Genomic DNA, 11,654 nt, shown 5'->3' with positions numbered 1-11,654 from the left:
CCAAAATTAAAGTTCCAGACATTTATCAGCAACAAAAGTGTATTTAATATCAAAAGTGACAATATTATGCAAAATATATGCATCCTATCTAGTTTCAGTGGTTTACCTAATGACGTACCAATATACATAAATCCATCCAATAACTAATTGACCCAAGTTAATAGGTGCAACACAAATTTCTATCAGTGGTAGCATTGTAAATTATGAAAATCCCTTTTGCGCAAGTAATTTCCTTATAAAAAGCCAAAAAGCCTAAACAAAAAAAATATACCTAATCAAATAGTAAATTGAAAGAAAAATAGTTTAAAACATAAGAATAACTACCTAGAAAGGCAAATTAATTGTTAATATAAGGACAAATTGCCCAAAAAGGTCACCCAAGTGCTTAGTGTAAATTTAAAAATAAATAAAATCTAATAAAACAAAATACTTATGTACCTATAACCAGTCAAAAATTGTAAAGAACACAAAAATTAACTAACAAAAAATTCAAAACACACAAAAAAAATATAAAATCCCAACAACAACAGATAATAAACAAATGAAACAATAATCTGGTGGCAAACTTTATTCTTTTTTGCAAGAACAAACATCAATCCACATTCTTTTAGGTCCCAGCACGGAAACCTGCATCGAGTTCCCAAGGAGGCCTTCTTCAGATCCCGATTCAGGGTAAGTGTACATTCTTTTTATGTTTACTTCTTGCTTTTAAACATGCAAACAACTTTGAAAACTATTATTTAGAAACGAGAATGAAAAAATAAAACGTAAAATCAAGATCGACATAGCATCCACAATAAACGGATCAACATGTTGCACTAAATTTTTCAAGGTTACTAATATTAATTCTGTTTGTTTTGTTTGCTCATTTCATACTTATTAAGTACATACGCATTAAAAGAAATGGGAAAACAAAACCAATGAGAGTAATAATGATTTGTTTTTTTTGCACCAAAGAGAACATGAACTTATTAATGTAATCTCTTAAACGTTTATAAATTCTGGTTTGTTTTGATTGACTTCTTGTTACGGTTTTCGTTGTTGTTTGTATGTAACATACAATTTGCCAAATAAAGAAATGTTTATGACAATTGTTGTGTATGGGAAAAAGTTATTTTTCACGTATACTATTATTATTCAACTGAGATTATGAAAATTATAAACGATATTAATACTGAAGATAAAATAAGCAAGAAGTAAATTACTCAAAAAATTCAAATATTTTAAATAGAGAAACCCATAGACTGTTTTTTTTTTTTTTAAAAAAACTACCATTTTGTTAGAATTAAATAATAGACCAAGTTTTTAATTAAATTATAAACAATCTGTACTGGTTTGCCATGTTTTGGTAATATAATTATTAGATTTTTTTTTTATAGCGTAGCATCTTATTACAAAGCATTATTGAATTCCTTATTAAGGCAATATAAATTTTCTGAATTAATTATTTTAATATTAAATTATAATTATTATATTTTACAAATTAAATGAATTATAATATAAAATTTTAATATGAATTGGTAAACCTCATAAATTTGTGGTATTCTTATTGAACATGGGATAAGAGAAAAGTTAGGTATTATATATGTTTTGGGGTTCTAGTAATTATTTTGTAAACGCCACTAAGACAAAGAAGGCGAGGTTTTTGAGGCGTGAATATCCAATAACACCTTGGAGAATATAAAACATTTCGACATATTTCAAGATACGGGTTTATACCTATATAATTCCAGCAATAATTCGTGTATGCAATATCCAATGGTTAAAGGGAGTCTACAATATAAGAGCAATGTAACTAACATAGTGCAGTAGGAAGAGAGGGACAAGAACCCCACCCACACGACTGTTAGCTAGACATTCAATGGCTCCCACTGTCTTTTTTTCGGACTACTGTTTAGTTGTGTTATTGACACAAGATTAAATTTTTTTAATTATGTGAAACCAGCAGCAACTCAAATGAACATAAATGGTTACATTACATAAAATGGCGCCCAACGTGGGGCCGGAAGGAATAGCTCTGTTTCTTCGGCTCTAATTTTTTTAGATTTCATAATTTCGATAAGGCCGGAAGATATTTTTTATTTATGAAGCTCATCTTAAAATAATTATTAACACTTGAGTGGATATGTGACTATTTGAGAATATAAAATTCGGATATGTTAACCTTTAAGTAGTTAATAGTCTTTTTTAGTATCAGCAACACAAGTAGAAAATAACTTTTCTCTTATTAAGCTAAATAAATGTTTCAAAATGTTTGCAGTTTAAGACTAAGTTTCTGCAACTCAAACTTCGTAAGGACCTCAGTTATTTGCTGCCTGCGATTACTGACCGACATTGTAATGAGGACACTTCGGTTGTAAGATGTGACCTTTTGATTAGGTGTCTTGCTTGAAAAGTCTAAACTGAAGGCGTTGAGACAAGTTGTTATGCTAAATAGCCCAATTTTTTTTTTAATTTTAATTTGTCGAAAATTTTCAAAATACTTAATTATACCTCTCTTATCCAAAACATGTTCAAAAGAAGCCACAATGCAATAAACATTTTTTTTGGTGATAATTCTTAATTTTTTGTTTTAAATCCTAAAATTAAATTTCGATCAGTTTCGATTTCTCTTCTTGAAGAAAAAAAGAAGAGAATTGATGAGTTTACACGTACATTTTCATATTTATGGAAAATATTTTATAACTTTGTTTAGCAGTATCGCACTTTTGAAATCCTTTACTAATTACAAAGATGGATGGAACACCTCCACATTCATCACAGGCACCACCGCCTTTACCTTTGGCTCCAGTAGTCATAGAGCCTTCGATATGTAATATATGTACCCAAACCATGAGGGAAGATAATGATTGTCTCATTATACATGATTGCCGTCATGCATATCACCGACTATGTATAGAAGCTCATCTTTCTACATCTGCTGACTGTCCGGTGTGTAAGAAGGCTTGTCGGCTTTGTGATCTTAAGAAACTGATAATTCGACCGAAAATCGTTCCTGCTTATAGCTATCTTAGAGGCAAAGGTCGCGGAGGCCCAGAATACTAATCCCAATATAACTACAGAACATGAGTGGACACCTGAAGGAACTAGTTGCGTCAATGACACTTCCACCACGGCACAACATGAAATTCCTGGAACGCCAGAGAGAAATGCCATTGATCCGTCACTTGATTATAATGAAATCAATCGCATGATCGAGCAGAATGTCACAAAATTGTTACACAATTTAAATTTACAGCCCAATACAAATGCCAACAGTTCACCGCCTCTCATTAGTTCAAATAATGTAAACCTTAATTCACAAGGATATCGTCCACCACATGTTTCGAGCATACACTCGCCATTGAACTCAAATACCCTTTTTAATACAATTTATGGAAATTTACCCGTGGATAAAGTTGCGTCAATAATCCAGAATTGGAACTTAAAATTTGATGGTCGTTGACTAAGGACAATTTTAACGGAGACTTCACAGTTGTTTGTAGAAACCTGCACATTTTATTGACAGGTAAGGCAAGAGATTGGTACTGGAGGTACCACAAGAGAGTACAGCGCATAGAGTGGGATGATTTTTGTGAGGCAATAAGATGCCAATATAGAGAGTTTAAGTCACCGTTTGACATTAGGGAGGAGATCCGTAACAGAAAGCAAAAACCAGGTGAAACATTTGATGCTTTCTTTGAAACAATTTCTACGATCACGGATAAGTTACCTACTCCCGTGTCCGAAATGGAGCTGATTGAATTTCTTGCTCGTAACCTTAGGCCGGAAGTGCGACAAGATCTCTTATATGTGCCGGTTCATTCATTACCACATCTACGTAAATTGGTTCAGATGAGGGAAAACTTTTTAGCGGATGAACATGTTAGGAAAAATTATAATTTAAGAAATACAAATTTTAATTATCCTAGACGTATAGCTGAAGTAGAAGATCAAGAGTTCAATCAGTGTGTTACGTTAACCGAAGAAGCTGATATGTCTGTGGATGCACTACAGAAACCCGAAATCCATACTAGATGCTGGAACTGCGATGAGACTGGTCACCACTGGGAGAACTGTCTCCAGCCGCGAAATATCTTTTGCTATGGTTGTGGAGCGAAACAAATATACAAGCCTAATTGTACAAAATGCGCTTTACGAAGTCAAAACGGTTCAAAAAACTTCCGAGCTCTGAACAACTCTCAAAACAAAATCTGACCAGAGTAACCAAATTTTCACCTGACAGTACAAGTAATTACAATTCCCCTGATACGAACAAAAATATTTCACCCGGATTTGACCCCAACCTGAATTTATATAATAATAATGATACATTTTCGAAACCGATTAAAATTTTAACGCGTAGTCAAGAAATTGGAAAGTATGAACATAGTGTAGGTATTAATTTTAATGCTAAGACCAATAATAATAATTTAGATCTAATTCAGCCTCGATTACCTTATCACAAACGATTAGAGTTATATTTAGAAAAACGAGACGAAATTTTTAATATTTCTTCTGTTTGTACTTTGGGAAAGAAAGTAATACGTTCAACGTTGAGACTAAGGAAATTTTATAAAGATAGAAAACTTTGCAGAAAAATGGTGATATCTACAATTATTTCGAATCCTAACGATAAACGGTACTATGCAAAAGTTTCCTTTTTAGAGTTTGTGGAGTATGGTTTATTAGATACTGGTGCAAACGTAAGTTGCATTGGTGCGGACTTTGCTAAGGTAAATTTTTCTAAATACAAAGAATTTTATAAATGTAAATCATATGTCAAGACGGCTGATGGTACCTCACAGTCTGTGGTAGGTTGGATAGATGTAGAAGTGACATTTAAGGGAACTCCTAAGGATATGAGATTGTACATTATCCCATCAATCTCACAGAGATTAATTCTGGGATTAGATTTCTGGAAATCATTCAGATTATTGTCGGACGTAATAGAGTCTGTGGATATAGTACCCATTTATAATTCTCGTAATTTCCAGTCCGAATTATTTGCTCTAAATGAAAAGTCTGAAATTCCATCCGAATTAAGCATCGCTTATGATCAGTCAGATGAGATCTACTATCCAATCCGAAAAGACCAACGACTACAACTAGAAACTTATATCCTAATTTTGAAAAGCAGGGTTTGGGCAGAACTAGCCTAATAGAAAAACTTATCTTTAATGAAATCGATAGAATGTTAGCGTTAGGGATTATAGAACCATCGTCATCTTCTTGGAGCTCACCGATGGGGTTGGTCGTTAAGCCAAATAAGGTACGTTTGTGTTTAGATGCCAGAAAACTAAATCTGGTAACTAAAAAAGATGCATATACTTTACCGAATATTGATGGCATCTTTGCTAAGTTGCCTAAAGCAAACATAATCTTTCCAAGTTAATCAGGTAGTTTTTCGACGAAATTTTGCTCAAAGCAATTTCGAGAAAGGCTTTAATGCGAAACTAGCCCCAGTTTTTGTGAAGGCAAGAATAAGAGAGAAAATTGGCAATCATTATTATAATCTAGAAGATCTTGAAGGCAAACTCGTAGGAACTTATCATGGCAAAGACATTCGCATATAAACTCCTTTGTTTCAAGCTAGTTTTTTAATCATTGCTTAAAAATTATCTAGTTTGTAATAGTCGTTTATAAAAAAAAAAAAAAAATTTTTAAACTTACAGTATATTAACATAAATATTTTGGGTATTTTTTACACTGCACGTATGGTAACTCTTTTATTAACATACTAAATAATGAATGACAACTAGATGGATAAGTGAGAGCCAAAAACACACTTTGTGGAATTGTATTGCTATGTGTTTTGTTGTTGTATCACCCACAGATTTAAAAAAAAAAAAATAAAATAATTTTGGTTTATTTTTTTTTTGTTTTTTAACACTTCCCTCTGTCGTTATATTAAAATTCTATAGAGAATTGAATTTTGGCAAATTTCTTTTTACTTTGTTTTAATTCTCTATTTTTTTTTTTGAGAGAACTTAGAATTGACAGACATTAGAGCTGCCAACAAGGTTAATGACCTTTCGTTAAGTTACTAATATGATTACCGATTACAATTTTTGTGAACAGGTACCTTATTTTATTAATAATATTATAATCGAGTTTTATTTAGAGTGTAATAGAAGGAAAGACAACACAGAGTCATCAGAAAAATCATAACACACAAAAAAAATACTCTATGGTGAAAAATAAATTTATTTATTATTATTTACAGTATTTTTGCACCTTATTAAAATGTTTCATTCAAATGTAAAATAATTTTAGCATTTCATATACATTTGAGAGCAGATTCTAGTGGAGAAACTAACATTTAAAGGGACACCGTATGTACTGTAAATTGTCCTATTGCAACCATTCGTTATTTGCTTTTGACAGTTCATTTCTGAGCTATTACTACAAATGTTTGACAATAGCTTTCATTCTTCTTCTTTACTGAACGATATTTCCTTTTTTCGTTCAACCTGCAAAGCCGACACACCTATTCTTGTGGATAATTATAATTGAAAAAAAAATCGTGAAATATTTTTGGCATCACGCCTATTTTGCTCAGAAAATTAAAAACTGCCTCATCTCCACATAATATTTGTATACCTATCAGTTGCAGTCCAGTGATTTTTTTAAAGGAACAAAATTTTATTGCTGCCCAAAGAAATTTACCAAATAGCGTCTTGAGACACTAGTACCGCATGGTCCACGGTGTGCTCCTTAGTCCAAACACAAACGCTATCGTATTCCGGCAGGGACACCTTTACAATTACTTTCCAACCAGATTAATTTGCATAATAGGTATACCACATTTTCATTACCATAATAAACCTTAATAATCCTAAATTTTCCCAATAGATTCAACTATTACATGAACCTGAATAGTCCAATAGACACAATAGCGGAATTCATTGTAATCCACCTATATTTAGCAAGACACAACATTCACCTCCTGGCAAACGGTGTTCAATTCAACTGAAAATTCCAACATACATACATTGATTCCCCCCCCCAGAATAATATTTTCCAAAATTAAAGTTAAAGACATTTATCAGCAACAAAAGTGTATTTAATATCAAAAGTGACAATATTATGCAAAATATATGCATCATATCTAGTTTCAGTGGTTTACCTAATGACGTACCAATATACATACATAAATCCATCCAATAACTAATTGACCCAAGTTAATAGGTGCAACTCAAATTTCTATCAGTGCACAGTGGTTTCCCTTATATGAACAAGCGGTCAATAATCAATATCTTCAAAACTAAAAAAGGTAGGGTCTTCAAAATGTATCACCTCATAGCATGCCCGAAGAACTTAAAGTCCGCAAATTTTTTAGAAAAAATATTAACAAATGTAGCCACAGTAGCCCTTTGATTTTCCAAGGGTTAATTGGCTTTTAGATTTGTTTTATGAATTTTTGAAATAAAATATTTCAGTATGACAATTCGTTTGTTTTAAACAATTTTAGTTAATTTTTATTCCATTTTAATTCATTTGAATTATACACTGAAAAAAAAAACTAAATTAAAAAGTTATACAAAGTTATATGCGCGATATTTTTCGGGTATGTTGCAATCTAAACTGTTTTATATGCTTATTTTTCGCTTCAGCATCTTCCTCCGACAATTCACCTATTGCCACTACTACATGCTTGCTTACCTCAGCTCCATGGATCAGATTTTTAAGTACCGATGCAAAAATAAGACGGCGCACAGAGGGATTTTGGTGTCAAAAAGTCAATTTTTCAAACACTTAATTTCAACAATCAAATGATGCAGTTTTGTAGAGAAATGTTTAAAGATGAAATGTACACTTATAGTTTTAAGAAAAAATTTATTTTATTTTTAAAAAAGTCCATGCTAGTAAAGTCCTTGCAAGGGTGTTAAGCAAAAATTTACTTATATTTTCACGCAATTCAGTGGTTTATATACCATTTACCTTTAACATATTTGAAAAATATAACATTTCCACATCAATAAAAAAAAAAAATTATGGGGATACCATAACAGTTAAGAAGATATGCCCAAATCTATAAGTCTCTAATAATTATTGTATTTTTGATTTTCCATGGAGAAAAAAATGTAGCCCCACTTTCCCCCAAGCTCTTTTTTTTAATAAAATGAAAGGTGGGACTGTCTTGTTTCGATTAAAAAAAATAATTGTTTTCTGAAGTTTTCGGGACAGGATGAAAACTAAAAATTTTTTGTCGAATAATAAACGAAATATCCATCGGCGTGACCGATTTTATTGAAAGTCAGCATGAGTTCCTTTTTGGTATCAATAAATGTATGTACCAAATTTCTAGACTTTTGCTTGAATATAAACAATTTTATGCGAAAAAATCAATTAGGATTGTATGGGCAGTGGGCGTTGGGCGTGGACGATTTTGATAAAATTTCATTTTTTTTTTAACTTAGTCCATATAATTCTCTGTGCCAAATTTCAGCGCTCTACCACCACAGCTTATAATTTTTGCAAAAAAATGTATGAAGCCATCCCTCTGTGGGGCGAGTTAGTATATTAAAGATTACACGCCCATCCGCAAATTTCCGCAACTAACTTCAGCACTTTTATTATCTTAAGAATCTGATAAATACAATGAAAAAAAACCCTACGGGGGAATATTGGGGGAACACATCTAAAACTTTAAGTAAACATAATGAAGTTATACAAAAAAGTAACAAATATATAGGTTAACTAAAACATTAATTTCACAAGAATTACAACACAAGTTAGTTTTATTATTTTCTAAAGATAAAATAAATACCTTTAACTTCAAAATTCATTGAAAATAATTTAATTTTGTAGACTACAGCAATTGCAAGACCGTTTTGAAGTGCACTTTTGCAAATCCAGCGTTCAGCTGCGCTTTGCAAATGAATATTTGCTCATGCTTTTAATTTTATTTTTAAAAAGTCCCGTTAGATTTCCAGCAAAAACCGGTTTGCCATTTAAAAGATTGGATATCTAAGAGACAATTTTTATGCATTTTGTCTAAATATTTTGTCATCGTTTTATTTATTTTTGGCCTATGGGCGGATCCACTGTGCAGTGGTAGCATTGTAAATTATGAAAATCCCTTTTGCGCAAGTAATTTCCTTATAAAAAGCCAAAAGCCTAAACAAAAAAAAAATATACCTAATCAAATAGTAAATTGAAAGAAAAATAGTTTAAAACATAAGAATAGCTACCTAGAAAGGCAAATTAATTGTTAATATAAGGACAAATTGTCCAAAAAGGTCACCCAAGTGCTTAGTGTAAATTTAAAAATAAATAAAATCTAATAAAACAAAATACTTATGTACCTATAACCAGTCAAAAATTGTAAACAACACAAAAATTAACTAACAAAAAATTCAAAACACACAAAAAAATATAAAATCCCAACAACAACAACAGATAATAAACAAATGAAACAATAATCTGGTGGCAAACTTTATTCTTTTTTGCAAGAACAAACATCAATCCACATTATTTTAGTGTCCCAGCACAAAAACCTGCATCGAGTTCCCAAGGAGGCCTTCTTCAGATCCCGATTCAGGGTAAGTGTACATTTTATTATGTTTTCTTCTTGCTTTTAAACATGCAAACAACTTTGAAAACTATTATTTAGAAACGAGAATGAAAAAATAAAACGTAAAATCAAGATCCACATAGCATCCACAATAAACGGATCAACATGTTGCACTAAATTTTTCAAGGTTACTAATATTAATTCTGTTTGTTTTGTTTGCTCATTTCATACTTATTAAGTACATACGCATTAAAAGAAATGGGAAAACAAAACCAATGAGAGTAATAATGATTTGTTTTTTTTTGCACCAAAGAGAACGTGAACTTATTAGTGTAATCTCTTAAACGTTTATAAATTCTGGTTTGTTTTGATTGACTTCTTGTTACGGTTTTCGTTGTTGTTTGTATGTAACATACAATTTGCCAAATAAAGAAATGTTTATGACAATTGTTGTGTATGGGAAAAAGTTATTTTTAACGTATACTATTATTATTCAACTGATATTATTAAAATTATAAACGATATTAAAAATGAAGATAAAATAAGCAAGAAGTAAATTACAATATAGTACCCAAAATTCAAATATTTTAAATAGAAAAACCCATAGACTGTTTTTTTTTTTTAAAAAAAACTACCATTTTGTTAAAATTAAATAATAGACCAAGTTTTTAATTAAATTATAAACAATCTGTACTGGTTTGCCATGTTTTGGTAATATAATTATTAGATTTTTTTTTATAGCTTAGCATCTTATTACAAAGCATTATTGAATTCCATTATTAAGGCAATGTAAATTTTCTGAATTAATTATTTTAATATTAAATTATAATTATTATATTTTACAAATTAAATGAATTATAAATTAAAATTTTAATATGAATTGGTAAACCTCATAAATTTGTGGTATTCTTATTGAACATGGGATAAGAGAAAAGTTAGGTATTATATATGTTTTGGGATTCTAGTAATTATTTTGTAAACGCCACTAGGACAAAGGAAGGCGAGGGTTTTGAGGCGTGAATATCTAATAACACCTTGGAGAATATAAAACATTTCGACATATTTCAAGATACCGGTTTATACCTATATAATTCCAGCAATAATTCGTGTATGCAATATCCAATGGTTAAAGGGAGTCTACAATATAAGAGCAATGTAACTAACATAGTGCAGTAGGAAGAGAGGGACAAGAACCCCACCCACACGACTGTTAGCTAGACATTCAATGGCTCCCACTGTCTTTTTTTCGGACTACTGTTTTGTTGTGTTATTGACACAAGATTAATTTTTTTTTAATTATGTGAAACCAGCAGCAACTCAAATGAACATAAATGGTTACATTACAAAATCGCAATTTTAAAAGGCCCTAAAGAGCTAGCAAGCTAAATTTTATTATATTTGGATTGCTTGAGATTGTAGCTTTCTAATAAGGTATAACTTAAGTAGCTAGCATAAATAGTACCCGATATATATGCGGGTATATAGGACATTTTTCGAAAAATGTCCCAAAATTACTCCAGTTTTTAACGACTTCATATAAATCGCAATTTTGGAGGCCCCTAAAGAGCTAGGAAGCTAAATTTTTTTTATATTTGGATTGCATGAGAATGTAGCTTTCTGATAAGATATAACTTGAGTAGCTAGCGTAATTAGTACCCGATATATACGCGGGTATATCGGACATTTTTCATATAAATCGCAACTTTGGAGGCCCCTAAAGAGCCAGGAAGCTAATTTTCTAATAAGGTATAACTTAAGTAGATAGCGTAATTGGTACCCGATATATATGCGGTTTTTAACGACTTAATATAAATCGCAATTTTAAAAGGCCCTAAAGAGCTAGCAAGCTAAATTTTTTATATTTGGATAGCTTGAGATTGTAGCTTTCTAATAAGGTATAACTTAAGTAGCTACCATAAATAGTACCCGATATATATGCGGGTATATCGGACATTTTTCGAAAAATGTCCCAAAATTATACCAGTTTTTAACGACTTCATATAAATCGCAATTCTAAAGGCCCCTAAAGAGCTAGGAAGCTAACTCAAATGAACATAAATGGTTACATTACATTGAGATTGTAGCTTTCTAATAAGGTATAACATAAGTAGCTAGCATTAATAGTACCCGATATAAATGCGGGTATATAGGACAT

The sequence above is a fragment of the Calliphora vicina genome, chromosome 2, assembly GCF_958450345.1.
Source record: "Calliphora vicina chromosome 2, idCalVici1.1, whole genome shotgun sequence".
In the NCBI taxonomy this organism is placed as follows: domain Eukaryota; kingdom Metazoa; phylum Arthropoda; class Insecta; order Diptera; family Calliphoridae; genus Calliphora; species Calliphora vicina.
This window is presented reverse-complemented; position numbering follows the sequence as displayed.